A 16,684-nucleotide genomic window follows, 5' to 3' on the forward strand; every position below is an offset into this window, starting at 1 on the left:
TTTATCCAGTCTTAAGTGCAGTGGCATGATCAGAGCTCACTGTAGCCTTAACCTCTCAGGCTCAAGCAATCCTCTTACCTCAGCCTCCCAAGTAGCAAAGACTAAAGGCATGCCCGGCTAATTTACTACACCCAGCTAATTTTTTTTTAACTCCATATGTTGCCTAGGCTGGTCCCAAGCTCCTGGGCTCAAGCTATTCTCACGCTTCAGCTTCCCAAAGTACTGAGACTACAGTTGTGGGTTACTGCACCCAGCCAGCTTCTTTGTTTTGAATAAGTGTATAGCATTCCATTTATCAAATGCACCATAAGTTATTTCATAAATATCCTATAGATTAACTTCTTCTATTTTTTCCTGCCTATTTATGCAATAAACACCTACATTTAGAGTTGTGGGATATATTTCTTTTAAATTTACTCTGATGATCATGCTGTAAACCAAAGTGGCTGCAATAAGTCATGCTTTCACACGTGGTAGATCATCCTCTACTTTTGAATTAGAAAGACTCTTTAATATAGTAAACTCTCCCAAATTTACCTCTTTGGAGTAAGTTTGATGGAAATTACAGAATAACCAAAAGAACAACCTTGTGAACAATATATTAGGGGATCTCTACTGCTTGCATTGAATAACAGTTCTATGTTTTGTTTTGTTTTTTTTTGACGGAATTTCCCTCTCGTTGCCCAGGCTCGAGTGCAGTGGCATGATCTTGGCTCACTGCAAACTCCACATCTCAGGCTCAAGTGATTCTCCTTCCTCAGCCTCCTAGGTAGCTGGGATTACAGGCACATGCCACCATGCCCAGATAATTTTTGTATTTGTATTAGAGATGGGTTTCACCACGTTGGCCAGGCTGGTCTCGAACTCCTGACCTCAGGTGATACACCCGCTTCAGCCTCCCTAAGTGCTGGGATTACAGGCAAGCCTGAACCACTGCGCCTGGCTATTTGATTTTGTGTAGACAATAAGAAACACCAGAGACATAAAATGGGAACCTTCCAAAGGTAAACAAATGGGCCATATTGAAAAAAAAAAGATTGTTTGAGTCTAGCTTCCAGTCATAGTTTTATTGCTAGTTTACCTCGTGATTAAGTGACTCACTTGAAATTGCTGGACCTTGGTTTTTTCATGTGTGTAAAAAAGATCACTCTGGGCCAGGCGCAGTGGCTCAGGCCTGTAATCCCAGCGCTTTGGGAGGCCGAGGAGGGCGAATCACGAGGTCAGGAGATCGAGACCATCCTGTCTAACACGGTGAAACCCCGTCTCTACCAAAAACATGAAAGTCAGCCGGGCATGGTGGCGAGCGCTTGTAGTCCCAGCTACTCGGGAGGCTGAAGCAGGAGAATGGCGTGAACCCGGGAAGCGGTGCTTTCAGTGGGCAGAGTTCGTGCCACTGCACTCCAGCCTGGGCAACAGAGCGAGACTCCGTCTCAAAAAATAAAATAAAATAAAATAAAATTCAGTCTGTATACTGGGGAACATCCCTTCCAAACTGATACTACGTTGAAATTTAATGGAACTAATAACCCAACTACTTTGTTCATAAAATTACATTGTCTAGTGGGGAAACATAAATTTTGTCATAACATAATGAAATACTACAATTTGTCTCATTAAGATTTCCAAGATGGAAATAAAAGCTGAGAGGGTGCAAAGATTTTATTAGTTGAAGTATATTTTCTCTAGAATAGCAAAAACTCTACCAGAGAAAGGCTTCCAGTAAGAGTAACTGATTGTGGGATGACATGAAGTTCTATGAATATTAGGATTAAAGACTAGGAGACAAAGACATAAGATTTTTGAATTTAAAAAAAAAGATGTTTAAAGTTAGTAATATCAGCTTTTATTTCTAGTATTTGATGATGTCCTTCAGTACTTGGGTTTAGACATTAAAGACATTAATAATTCTAACTATGAATAAGTGGTAATCTCTGAGTTAAGTAAACAATGTCTGAGACATCAATCTACTGTTCCTGCCACATGTTTGTTATTCAATCTTGTTGAATTTTTAAAACCTCTTGAAATTTAAATTGGCAAACTCTGACATAGTTTTAATAAAGCACTAGCAAAGGAGTTTCCTTAGAGAGTAAGAAATGTTTACATAGGAGTTACATTGTAATTAATATTAAAACATTCAGAGATACTGTGATTATTTGAATACACATTCTTTATAACTATAGCCACCATATCAATTTCCTTAAAAATACAACCCAGAAAAGGATTTTTGAAACATCTACATAAAAAGGACAATGAAAATCTTTATTCCAGTAGAAATAGAGATGCAGATTCTATATTAAAGCCATCATAATCATTGAGGTTTTAATTTACCTGACTTTAGGATTCTCATTTGAGGATATTAGTTCAACTTACGTACTTTTTATCTTTCTGGTTGAATATATCACAAATATATAAAATATATCATAAATCTGTGTTTAGATGAAAAAACACCTACTATATAAACAGTTATTTGCTTTATATCTAATAGTACAGTACATTTTTGCTATATAGTCTTATTGTCACTTTTGTTTTTTGTTTTGTTCTGTTTTGTTTGCTATTACCATAGTTGTATCACTGAAACAATACACTGCATTTTCTCAATTTTGAAATATCTATTCAGGAAATGACAACTTAAACTGAGCAAATCTGATCATAAAAATAAATGTAAGCACAATAAACACTTTTTAGAAAGCAGAAAATGTCTCATACACTAATCAAATAAATTTGCTTAATTGTGTTAGTGTTGTTAACTAATTATTAGACTTTTATCATTTTGAGTGGATTAATAACTTGCATCTTTGTAATTGAATCCACTAAAGTCACAAATCTTTAACTTCAGGGCCTGAAATCACATTGAAATTTTATTAAAACATAACATTAACTTGATTTGTCATGGAATACTGGTCAGTGATGGGCAGAAATCAAACTGAACTGTTGTGCTGTTATTCACACTTTTTTCACATATTTACTTCATTAGCAGTTGTGTGTTTATATGTGTATGTGTATAATATGCGTATTTCAAGGCAATTATCCTTAGCAGCTGAAATTATCAAAACTTTGGAGCCATTGACTATTATTCACATCAAATATATGAAGCATTTATTATATTCAAAATACTACAATGAAAGTTTGTGGTAAACAATATTAAGGGCAGTTATAGGATGAGTTCTCACAGAGCTTAAAATTTAGCAATTCTAGCACTTTGGGAGACCGAGGCAGGCAGATCACCTGAGGTCAGGAGTTCAAGACCAGCTTGGCCAAGATGGTGAAACGCCATCTCTACTAAAAATACAAAAATTAGCCAGGTGTGGTGGCTGGCGCCTGTAATCCCAGTTACTTGGGAGGCTGAGGCAGAGAACTGCTTGAACTCGGGAGGCGGAGGTTGCAGTGAGCTCAGATGGTGCCACTGCACTCCAGCCTTGGCGACAGAGGGAGATTCCACCTCAAAAAGAAAAAAAAAAAAAAAGTCTGAGCAATAGACGTTAAATATGCAACTAAAATACAGTGTGATAAGAGCTCTGAGAGAAGGAAAACGCAGAGTACTATCAGAAAATTTAAGAAAAATAGCTAACTATAGGTAGTCTGCTAAGGCTTTTTGAAGGAGAAGGAATAGTGTCAGGAGACGGTTGAAGTACAGCAGCACACTCCTTGTACTGACAAATTTTAACAAAAATAATTCTTGTTTGTTTAATCTTTTGTACTGTGTTTTACAAACAAAGCTCCAAACTCCTAACTCCACCCTGAATTATAATGCTGACCCCAACATTATACAGACCTTTTGGAACTGCCACTCGCCATTGTGTCACTTAATGTTTAAATTCAAAGATGAGCAGGATTGCTTCAGGAAACGTCCTGGGACAGGTATCAGGGGAAACGGATTGAACGTGGCTTGGGTCCACAAATCAAAAGCGAGACTAACCCCTTCAGAAAAGGAATATAACTGAGCATAGAGGTAGAAAATGGAGAGGATACCATGTAACAATCAAATTAAGGACAGTCCAGTTGGTTTTTAACATTTTGATACAAGAAAGAAAACGATGATTTTTGCATAACACCTGATGGAGACTGATTGATAAACTTAGAGAATTTTACATATCACTTTGAGAAAAAGTCTAAAACTATGTTTAATTTTAAAATCACTAAATTAAAAATGAAATCCACACAGCTTAAGATTTTCATGCTTTCTCTTCCTCTTAGATTATCATCTCTGCAGGAAGCAAGCTGACATATTGTAAGTAACCTCAGGATGAGAGCCTTGTGGCGATGAACTGGAGGCTGTAGCTAATAGCCAGAAAGGAAGTAAAGCCTGTCCCAACAAGCACGTGAGGGAGCTTGAATACGGACCCCTCAGCTTCAGTCCAATCTTGAGATGACTGAATTATTGAGGAACTCCAAGCCACAACAACTCAGCTAAACCACTCCTAGATTCCTACCCCATAGAAACTGTGAGATAGTAAATGTTTCAGCTGCTATATATTGGGATAATATATTGCATACTAATTGATTGCTCATATACAACCCAAATGCCAACAGCACAATGGATATATAAAGTCTATGCATCTTCAAACAATGAAATGTTAATCGGCAATGAAAAATGAATGAGCTACTGCTCTACAAAACAATATGGGTATGTTTCACAGATATAGCAATGAACAAAAAAGCCAGACTAAAAATTATACATATCTTAAGAGTCTTTTCACTTCATGTTTGAAAGTCTCTAGCAAAACTAATTTGTTTAGACAGAAGACAAAAATAGTGGTTACCTCAGGGAGTACTGACTTGGAAGAGGCAGGAAGTATGTTTTCAAGAGTCTGGAGTTGTGTTACATCTTAATGTGCCCAGAATTGGTTCCTTCCAGAGGGTTCTTGGTCTCGCTGACTTCCAAGAATGAAACCGCGGACCCAGACAGTGAGTGTTACAGTTCTTAAAGATGGTGTGTCCAGAGTTTGTTCCTTCAGATGTTCAGATGTGTCCAGAGTTTCTTCCTTCCACTGGGTTCCTGGTCTCACTGACTTCAGGAGTGAAGTCACAGACCTTAGTAGTGAGTGTTACAGCTCTTAAAGGCGGCGCATCCGGAATTGTTTGTTCCTCCAGGTGGGTTCGTGGTCTCGCTGACTTCAGGAGTGAAACTATAGACCCTCACAGTGAGTGTTACAGTTTAAAACCTAAAGAGTGAGCAGCTGCACAATTTATTGTGAAGAGCAAAACAACCAACTTTCCACCCCACGCAAGCACCCAGAGCTAGTTACCTTTGCTGGGTCAGGTGGTCAGCTTTTATTCCCTTATTTGGCCCTGCCCACGTCCTGCTGATTGGTCCATTTTACAGAGTACTGATTGGTCCATTTTACAGAGTACTGATTGGTCCATTTTACAGAGTGCTGATTGGTCCGTTTTTACAGAGTGTTGACCAATGCATTTACAAACCTTTAGCTAGACATAGAGCACTAATTGGTGTGTTTACAATCCTTTAGCTAGACAGAAAAGTTCTCCAAGTCCCCATCCTACCCAGAAGCCTAGCTGCCTTCACCTCTCATTCAGGTTGAAGTATTCACATCAGGTACATATTAAGTAGAAATTAAGTAAGCTTTATACATGTGATTTATATACCTTATTGTATGCATGTTTTATTTCAATAAGATGTTTTTTAAAAGAACATAGGATTAAAGGCATATTTTTAAAACGTTATGTTAATATTATAAGTACATATTGTATTACATTTCATTGCTCATGGAGAACATACGAAGTGTTGATGGAGTAGAGCATAGACCACAGATCTCTGAGAAAAACCAATGTCAAAGGGCCAGGAAACGAAAAATAAGTTTCACTGAAGGTCAGAAGCATCAAAGGAGAATCAAGGGAGGGCCGTTTCATAGAAATCCGAGTTTGTGGGTTTGTTTACATTAGAATGAAGGGATCAACTGCATCACATATGGTAGGATGGTCAGTAATATTCATTTAGGTCACTGACAAAGAGATCATTTCTGACCTTGAAGAAAGTCGTTTCCTGAATAAAAGGTCATCTCTATAAACATCTTATGCAGAAGTGATTTTCAATTCATGATATAAAATAGAAACAAATTTAAGTAAGTTTCTGGTTGCCATAAAGTCTTTTCTCTAATTATGTATTTCAGGCCATCTGAACACACAAGAACCTGTCATACTTAGATCAGTAAAATAAAGTTGAATTCAGGCAAACAACCTGTTATTGTCAAAATGATGCCAAATACCTCTTTAGATTGAATGCAATACTTTTCAACTAGTTATGCTGTTGTCATAAGGCTATAGTTACAAAGTTTCTACCTCAGGAGCTTAGAAGCTTTTCAAACTTTAAATAATTCTGCAGATAAGACAATAAATACATATTGTCAACCCTTTCACACCCCATGAGAACGAATCTTCTGCATTTCCAGGTGGAGTATGGGAAATTTTTATTTGCTATTACTCACAAATTTTCCATCTCTATTATAAAGTGATAAGTTGCTCTCACTGGAAAGAAAGTGGTTAACCTATTTTGGAAAAACATCCCTTATTTCATTATTTTAGAATATCGCTTCTATAGCTGTGAAATTAGATTGATCTTTTCTCAGGAAACATTGATCCTTTTACATATTCTCACAATTCAGGAATTTCTACCCTCAAACACAAAATCAAACTATCTCACCCAATAGGCAACAAATAGGAAACATACAGTGGTGTGACCTCAGGATGCTAGACAGAGGACATATGATATTAGAGTTTACAACCAGATGGTAGAAGGTCTGTAAGTTAAAGTACTTCTCCTAAGAAAAACTATAACTTAAAAGCCAACAACGGAACTATTTGCTATTTAGTTAAGTGTAGCTGTGAATAAGTTAACTTGTAATCAGCTTTGAGAAACTAGCTAATGCCCCAAATCTCCTTCACATACAATTCCCAATTAAATTCAAGACGAAAATATCGATTCTGTTACTAAAATCTAATAAACCAATTGAATCTGGTTACCGTGTCAAATAGACTATACCCTCCCATATATGCACATACACAAACATGAACACAAAATGATTAGCTTACTTATATTGTTGGTAGTTGTATATCATATTTAGTTAAATTTCCCATTTTCTTTATTTATGCGTTTAGTTATCAGGTTTATTTATAACTCTCTAGCATTTACAGGCAAAAAAACACCCTAAATAATTAAAACTTTTAAAACGTTGAAGTTGTTATCATGCACATTATGGGTAGATTATTTTTGCTTCTTAGGGACGCTTTTATACATTTGTTCATACAGTTCAGTTTCAGTGATTTTCAGTATTGAAATTTATGAATATATTTGATGGTTTAGGATTACATTTAGTATCATAAATCTAAGCAGTTGGTCGTATGTTGAAAAATAAATGTTAGGCACATAAGGCGAATACTGACAACTTTTCTGAGCATATGGAATTTTTTTTGGTATGGTGGTAGAGTTAGTTATTAATCAGCTAATGCTAAGGGCCACTTTAAAACTGTATATATAAAAGGCCGGGCGCGGTGGCTCAAGCCTGTAATCCCAGCACTTTGGGAGGCCGAGATGGGCGGATCACGAGGTCAGGAGATCGAGACCATCCTGGCTAACACGGTGAAACCCCGTCTCTACTAAAAAATACAAAAAATTATCTGGGCGAGGTGGCGGGCGCCTGTAGTCCCAGCTACTTGGGAGGCTGAGGCAGGAGAATGGCGTAAACCCAGGAGGCGGAGCTTGCAGTGAGCTGAGATCCGGCCACTGCACTCCAGCCTGGGTGACAGAGTGAGACTCCATCTCAAAAAAAAAAAACAAACAAAACTGTATATATAAAGAGCATTTTGAAGACTCATTAGAGTTTTCATCTGGTTTGGGATATCAGGGATAGCTTCCATGAGGAAGTCATGTTTGTGCCAAGGCATTACAAATTGAATGGCATTATGTAGGTGATGAGGAGAGGAATGTGGATAGTTTCTTTTTTTTTTTTTAATTTATTTATTATTATTATACTTTAAGTTCTAGGGTACATGTGCATAATGTGCAAGTTTGTTACATATGTATACTTGTGCCATGTTGGTGTGCTGCACCCATCAACTCGTCAGCACCCATCAACTCGTCATTTACATCAGGTATAACTCCCAGTGCCATCCCTCCCCCCTCCCCCCTCCCCATGATAGGCCCTGGTGTGTGATGTTCTCCTTCCCTAGTCCAAGTGATCTCATTGTTCAGTTCCCATCTATGAGTGAGAACATGCGGTGTTTGGTTTTCTGTTCTTGTGATAGTTTGCTAAGAATGATGGTTTCCAGCTGCATCCATGTCCCTACAAAGGACACAAACTCATCCTTTTTTATGGCTGCATAGTATTCCATGGTGTATATGTGCCACATTTTCTTAATCCAGTCTGTCACTGATGGACATTTGGGTTGATTCCAAGTCTTTGCTATTGTGAATAGTGCCGCAATAAACATACGTGTGCATGTGTCTTTATAGCAGCATGATTTATAATCCTTTGGGTATATACCCAGTAATGGGATGGCTGGGTCATATGGTACATCCTTGAGGAATCGCCACACTGTTTTCCATAATGGTTGAACTAGTTTACAATCCCACCAACAGTGTAAAAGTGTTCCTATTTCTCCACATCCTCTCTAGCACCTGTTGTTTCCTGACTTTTTAATGATCGCCATTCTAACTGGTGTGAGATGGTATCTCATTGTGGTTTTGATTTGCATTTCTCTGATGGCCAGTGATGATGAGCATTTTTTCATATGTCTGTTGGCTGTATGAATGTCTTCTTTTGAGAAGTGTCTGTTCATATCCTTTGCCCACTTTTTGATGGGGTTGTTTGTTTTTTTCTTGTAAATTTGTTTGAGTTCTTTGAAGGTTCTGGATATTAGCCCTTTGTCAGATGAGTAGATTGCAAAAATTTTCTCCCATTCTGTAGGTTGCCTGTTCACTCTGATGGTAGTTTCTTTTGCAGTGCAGAAGCTCTTTAGTTTAATTAGATTCCATTTGTCAATTTTGGCTTTTGCTGCCGTTGCTTTTGGTGTTTTAGACATGAAGTCTTTGCCCATGCCTATGTCCTGAATGGTACTACCTAGGTTTTCCTCTAGGATTTTTATGGTATTAGGTCTAACATTTAAGTCTCTAATCCATCTTGAATTAATTTTCGTATAAGGAGTAAGGAAAGGATCCAGTTTCAGCTTTCTACTTATGGCTAGCCAATTTTCCCAGCACCATTTATTAAATAGGGAATCTTTTTCCCATTTCTTGTTTCTCTCAGGTTTGTCAAAGATCAGATGGCTGTAGATGTGTGGTATTATTTCTGAGGACTCTGTTCTGTTCCATTGGTCTATATCTCTGTTTTGGTACCAGTACCATGCTGTTTTGGTTACTGTAGCCTTGTAGTATAGTTTGAAGTCAGGTAGCGTGATGCCTCCAGCTTTGTTCTTTCGACTTAGGATTGTCTTGGCAATGCGGGCTCTTTTTTGGTTCCATATGAACTTTAAAGCAGTTTTTTCCAATTCTGTGAAGAAACTCATTGGCAGCTTGATGGGGATGGCATTGAATCTATAAATAACCTTGGGCAGTATGGCCATTTTCACGATATTGATTCTTCCTATCCATGAGCATGGTATGTTCTTCCATTTGTTTGTGTCCTCTTTTATTTCACTGAGCAGTGGTTTGTAGTTCTCCTTGAAGAGGTCCTTTACATCCCTTGTAAGTTGGATTCCTAGGTATTTTATTCTCTTTGAAGCAATTGTGAATGGAAGTTCATTCATGATTTGGCTCTGTGTTTGTCTGTTACTGGTGTATAAGAATGCTTGTGATTTTTGCACATTAATTTTGTATCCTGAGACTTTGCTGAAGTTGCTTATCAGCTTAAGGAGATTTTGGGCTGAGACAATGGGGTTTTCTAAATATACAATCATGTCATCTGCAAAGAGGGACAATTTGACTTCTTCTTTTCCTAACTGAATACCCTTGATTTATTTCTCTTGCCTGATTGCCCTAGCCATAGTTTCTAAGAATATTTGTGTGTCAAATTCCACAAAATTGAGTGATAAATGAACTTGAGGATAGAGAGTTGAGGATAGAGAGTGTGAGAGAGGGACTTGATCTGAATGTCTTGGGTTTTATTGCTTATGCTATTGGAAGGGTGATGAAGCCATTTGTTGGAACAGGATATCCTGGAAGGAATATCCTTTTGACCTTGGAGAGTTGGAAGTTGATATAATTTGCATTTGTGTACCCACTCCAATCTTATGTCGAACTGTAGTCCACGGTGTTGAAGAAGAGGGCCAGTGTGTGGAACATGGGGATGGATTTCTCCCTTGCTGTTCTTGTGATAGTGAGTAAGTTCTCATGGGATCTGGTTGTTTAAAAGTGTGTAGCACCTCTCCCTGCTCTTTCTTCCTCCTCTGGCTGTGTAAGAAGTGCCTGCCTGCCTTTGCCTTCTGCCATGATTGTAAGTTTCCTGAAACCTTCCCAGTCATCTTTCCTGTACAGCCTGTGGAACTGTGAGTGCATTAAACCTGTTTTCTTTATAAATTAACCAGTCTCAGGTAGTTCTTCATAGCAGTGCAATAACAGACTAATGCAGAAGTCCATGAATTTAGTATTGATTTGTTGGCATTGAAGTGTGTTTCAACAATGATAAAATGTCAAGGAGTGGTTGGATATACGAACCTAAAGTTCAGAGGAGATATCTGAGCTATATATATAAACTCGAAAGTCACATGTGTATAAGTAGAAACTGAAGGCTTGGATATAGATATTGTCAACCTATAAAAAATCTACACAGTGTGATGAATAAAGAACTTACACCTGTTTGAGAAAGTGAAATATTAGTAGCTGACTAGAAGAGGATGAGCATGCAAATGAGAGACATATGAAGCAGCCAGAAAGGAAAGTGATCATTTATAAAATGCTGGTGTCAGTAAAGTAAAGGAAAGAGAGTTTATCAATGAACTAACTGACAGGAGTATTGTCCAATGCTTGGTGCATGGCCAAATAGTAAAATACCATTGGATATAGCAAGATGGAGGTTATAAGTGACCTAGTCAAAAAGTTGCTTTTATGGAATGATTGGACCACATTGGAATTAGAGTAGTGTGCACTGCAAAGATTGTTAACATGAGGGGCTGCCCCTCTGGATCCACTAAAGGGTTTATATTGAGACCATGTTTGCCAAAGGGTGCTCCCAGCAACTTACTGATACTAAAGGTTATAAAGTCAGGGCAGTAAGATGACAGACGGGACTTCATTGGGCAAGTTTTGTTCAAGTACTGCCCATTGGCCTGGTCTCACCTTTATTGGAACTATCTATTACCCTTCTTGTCTAATCCTCCTTTCTTACTCTTCTTTTCCTACATGTGAGAGATCTGCATCACTGGGATGGTGCGAGAAAACAGATGGTAATATGAGGTTAGTTAACTCACATTTGGTAGTTGAATTGAGCATAATCCTGAGTGCTAAGTGGGGCAAAATGGAACCTGGCCCCAGATGGTGCCCATTGGTAAAGATTTCATGGGTGGTGATACAAGAAAACATCCCTGTGGAAGGGAAGGCCCTTGTTGGTGTGATGATTCAGAACTGTTGTCTAGTTACTGCTAAGTTGTATTTATTACCTGCCAGCCTCAAGAAAATATCTTGATGCTAATCTGAGTTGATGTGTTTGTGTATGCAGAGAATGAGTTATAATCATAATGCACTCTGAGAGGCAGAGACGATATCAGTACAACTGGAAGATGGTGTTTACTAACTTTTTCTTTTCCTTCTTTTCTACACTTCTGAAAATGTATAAGTTGTGTTTTTAGAGGTAAAAATTTGTCTTCAGAAAAAAGATAAACCTAGACCACTAGTTCATTCTAAATTAAATTGTCAATCTAATTTAGAGTGTTGAATTTAGTCAAAAATATCTTTGCTATTTGATGAATATAGGACTTATTTTGAGGGAAGGTTGTGTTTGAGAGCTCTAGTGTGAGGAAGATGGTATGAAGAGTCTAGGGTGGTGTTTTGTGCCTGCAGGGCTTGAAATTAAAAGTATGTCATCTTTAGTCAAGTTGGTACTTCTTTATCTAAGAAAAGAGAAATAGATGAAACCATCACTGTTTCCAAGATAGAAGAAACAGATCTGAGATAAATATTTTCTACAAGATGAAATTTGGTTTTAAAATAGCAACTCTGAATTAGGATGGAATCATATGAGTTTAGCCTTTACAAAAACAAGTGGAACGGAACTTTCAGAGAACTAAAGAGTATTTATATGAGTTGAGAGAAGTAGAGTTCACAAAATGTATTTTTTTTTAACAAAGTTGATGGTACAGATAAAATGTCTCTTTTCAAATTTGTAAGAATTTATTTATATTTATATAAACAAAAACTATTTGGTATATATGGTATGATAATATATGTTGTATTAGAGTCCATAACCAGAGAAATTTGCCTAGACTACTGGGAGAGAGTGGCGAGCAGGAAATGCTTTCTTGAAGACATATTGTTTCCCGAAAAACAGGTGTGAGTTAGTTAGAAAACAAGGACGATCACTATGAAAGTTATGAAGGTGGAAGAGTAGTCAGTGTTTGCAAAGAAAATAGCTTGTGCAAAATCTCTAATGCAGTACAAATTTTAATAAATTTGGAGAATAGTCATAAAAAGCATTATTGCTAGACTATTGAGAGAGGTTAGTAGTAGATAAGTGTGAAGAAATATGCTACACCATACAGGCTGACATAGGCCATGGCCAAGCTTACACAGGCTTTTAGAGAAAGGCTCATTAATACTGCAAGAAATTGAACTTGATTATATAGCTGGGGGAAGTTAGCAAATTCCTATATTGTAATACGTGGTCCTTTGTGTACTGATACATATACACCCATCCCACTTCCCGACCCAGTCTAATACATGGTAAAGCCTGAGCAATGCCTTTATTCTTTTTTACTTGGTGAATTCCATAAACCATTAGCCTGCTAGGGTCTTGGAGCTTCAGGTGTGCCTCTATAAAATATAAGACGTACCCTGAGAAGTCAGATACACACATTCTAGTATTATTCCTGACCTTGTGTGTATAATTTTGTTTCTTTGCTGGTTGTGTCAGTTAAAGTCAGGCAGGAAACAGATTCACACATTATTTCAGCAGGTTGAATGCAATGTAGAGGATTGATTGAACACATATTGCACAGAGCTATCCACATAGCTGCTGATGAAATCAAAGGTGATACTTGATGTGGGGCCCATAGGCATTTGTTACACAAAGCTCATGAGGCCAGGACTTTCATGGGTGGTACAGTCTTATTTTGTGTTTACATGCACAGGATCATAGTTATTTTAAGCAAACAGAATGATCATGCTTAAATGGTATCTCACTTGTTAGATATAATTACTGCTAAGTGGTACCAGACTAGAAGATATTAAAACGTATTTTCTTGGTGTTGAAGCCTTGTGAATTGGGATTTTTAGCAAGTTTGGTAGATGTTAGCAAGTTTGGAAGATTTTTGCTTTGACTGCTTTTCTTGGCCCTTACTGACACCAATGGGATCAAGTATACCTAAGGGGTTCATTTTAGACCGAAGAGGCATAGTTACAAACACATTTTTCTGAGATGAAGCAAACAGATATATGTTTTCTGGGGAGTATAATAAGCTTAGTTTTCAACACATTTCAAAAACTAACAAGTGTTCTAAAGAATTTCTATATGGAGATGCCTAGAAGGCAAGTTGTGTTTACTAGTAAGAATGGAACTCAAGTGAAAGTCTCTTCTGAATATACAGATAAAGCTATTAGAGCAAATGAGGAACCATAGAACAAAATGAAGAATTTTTCCACATACAGAACAGCCTCTGTAGAATACCAAAATGTAAAAGCCAAGACAGAGAAATAGCTCATTTAGGAATGGAGGAGAAACTAGAAAGATTTAAAAAATCCCCAGAGAGAGTTATGCCATGAAAATAAAGAAGACTTTTTTAATAATGCAAAATATAAAGAAAATTGCCCTAAACCTCAAATACTGCACTGGTAAGCTATGTTCTGAGGAGGATCGACTAGATTCAACAATTAAACTACTGATAATATTGAGCAGTATAGGATAAATACAGATTGTACTGGTTTGAGCCTGAATGCTAAATGAAGAAGAAAAGTCAATGAGAACATTCTTTCTTACAACTACTGTTTAACTGTTACAATATGATATGATTTGGGTCTGTGTCCCAGCCCAGATCTCATGTCGAATTGTAATCCCGAATGTTGGAGGAGGGGGCCTGGTGGGAAGTGATAGGGATCATGAGGGCAGACTTCCCCTTTGCTGTTCTCATGATAGTGATGAGTTCTCATGACATCTGGTTGTTGAAAAGAGTGTAGCACCTCCCGCGCCTCTCTCTTTCTCCTTCTCCAACCATGTAAGACGTGACTCCTTCCTCTTTGCTTTCTGACATGATTGTAAGTTTCCTGAGGCCTCCCCAGTCACGCTTCCTATACAGCCTGTGGAACTATCAATTAAACTTCTTTTCTTTCTTTTTTTTTAAATTTATTTTAAGTTCCAGGGTACATGTGCAGGATGTGCAGGTTTGTTACATGGGTAAATATGTGCCATGGTGGTTTGCTGCACAGATCAACCCATCAGCCAGGTATTAAGCCCAGCATCATTTTACTGTTCCTCATAATGCTCGCCCTCTCCCCCACCCTGACAGGCCCTATTGTCCTCATCCATATGTCCATAGGTTCTCATTGTTCAGCTCCTACTTATAAATAAGGACAGGCAGTGTTTGCTTTTCTGTTCCTGCATTAGTTTTCTGAGGATAATGGCTTCCAGCTCCATCCATGTTCTTGCAAAGGACATGATTTCATTCCTTTTTATGGCTGCATAGTATTCCATAGTGTCTAGGTACCACATTTTCGTTATTCAATCTATTACTGATGGGCACTTGGGTTGATTCCATGTCTGTGCTATTGTGTATAGTGCTGCAATGAACGTACACATGCATGTATGTTTATAACAGAATGAGGTATATTCCTTTGCATATATATCCAGTAATGGGATTGCTAGGTCAAATGGTATTTCTGTCTCTAAGTCTTTGAGGAATTTCCACACTGTGCTCCACAATAGTTGAACTAATTAAATTACCCAGTCTCAGGTAGTTCTTTATATCAATGTAACAATGGACTAATACACAATTGTTTGAATATTAATGGAGGAGAGAAAGAGTTTGTTTGGCAGTGGGAGGAAAGCATGAGAAAAAATGAAGAGCTTTAGCAATCTGAACAACTTTACTAAGAATCTCAAAGCTTAACTTAGAGTATTTTGAAAAATTCACCTTTTTGTTTTTTCCTGCCGGAAACCATTCTGGGAATAAAAGTAAACTAGATTGTTATGATTTAGTGGAATTCTTGATGAAGCTTTGAAGATTTCTTTACTAATTTTGTGAATCTTTGTTAGTTAATTGGTTTGTTTTAGAAGATGAAGAATTAGAACTGCAAAATATGAACATTTAAAAGAAAAGTTTCCCAAAATAGTCCCTTTCATATTTTACTGAAAAATATGAAGTCAAATTTAGGTATTACATCCACTGTGTTGTAAAGTTTCTTTAAGAGTTTCTTCAAAAGTCTGAAGATTGAAGAGTTCTGTTCCCCAAACTCCCATCCCACACTCTGTCTCAGAAAGTGCAGATCAGAATGGATTAATTTGTAATCAGTTTCTGTGGGAACATCTGGCCCTCATATCGCCTGGGGTGAAATTATGTTTCTCCTTCTTTTGCTAAGATCTTTTAAAGTAATGATCTCCTACTGCAATCTCTTCTATCTCATTGGAAGCATTGAGTAGGGGGCTCAACTGTTTTGCTCTTGAAGTATATAAAAAATAAGGCCTGCTAATATTCTTCTGCATTTCTTCCATCATTAGTTTGTAAAATATAATTTCTCTCTTTGTCCAGTCCCACCAATAGCACACTTACAGTTTATCAATAGGGAAATGCTCCCCAATGCAGCAAGAATTAACATCCAGTAAGTGACTGAGCTCTGCCAATCAGAAATTAGCACTGGTTTTCTGGTGCAGTACCCTAACAAAAAGATGATGAGGTGCAACAAACAAAGGTAGCGAATGGGCTCCAAAAAGGACACAGCAAAATGTGAAGACAAAGGAAAAATTTTTTGCCCACAAGAAATCCTGACGGGGTTATGTAAGGATATAGGGATTAATGGGATGCCAAATGTGACAACCTCTGTGGTAAGTAACAAGATATATTACATTAAAATATCCAAATTATGTAAATTGCTTTGACTTTATATCTTTTAGAAACCATAGATCAAAGCTTAATTGACTATAAATGAAAAACATTAAACGATGTCATATTGCCAAAGTAACATTTTCAGAGTCTAAGACTGTAACAATTGCTTTTGTTTTTCAATTTCAGATAATTTAAAAAACAGTCAATGTAATATATGTGCTGTATTCAATCCAAATCAGAATTCTTCAAGTCTGTATGATAAATGTGTTGCTCTGCATGAAAGCATTATGATGAAAATAAATTCAGCCATTATACATAAGAATTTTAGGTGATGGTTAAAAATTGCTATACCACATCAGTCATATGTGGAAATACAGAAGGTCTTTAACCTAATTCTCAAGTCTCTCAATGGACTATACATTTTTTGATCTACAGACTCTAAAGAAACAATAAGAGGAATTTTTTTTTAATATGTGCAATTTCCCCC

The 16,684-nt window shown here is 37.3% G+C and overlaps 1 long non-coding RNA gene across 1 annotated transcript in view; it reads right to left on the minus strand.

The window, feature by feature from the left end:
- The window catches only part of LOC103884300, a 77,257-nt gene extending 72,332 nt beyond the window's left edge, over window positions 1-4,925 (minus strand). Inside the window, exon 1 of the long non-coding RNA XR_004182821.1 lies at window positions 4,761-4,925. This is a non-coding gene — a long non-coding RNA (uncharacterized LOC103884300). The remainder of the gene's footprint in view (window positions 1-4,760) is intronic.
- Between the last annotated feature and the right edge of the window lie 11,759 nt (window positions 4,926-16,684).

This window comes from Papio anubis, chromosome 3 (assembly GCF_008728515.1).
Source record: "Papio anubis isolate 15944 chromosome 3, Panubis1.0, whole genome shotgun sequence".
Lineage (NCBI taxonomy): Eukaryota > Metazoa > Chordata > Mammalia > Primates > Cercopithecidae > Papio > Papio anubis.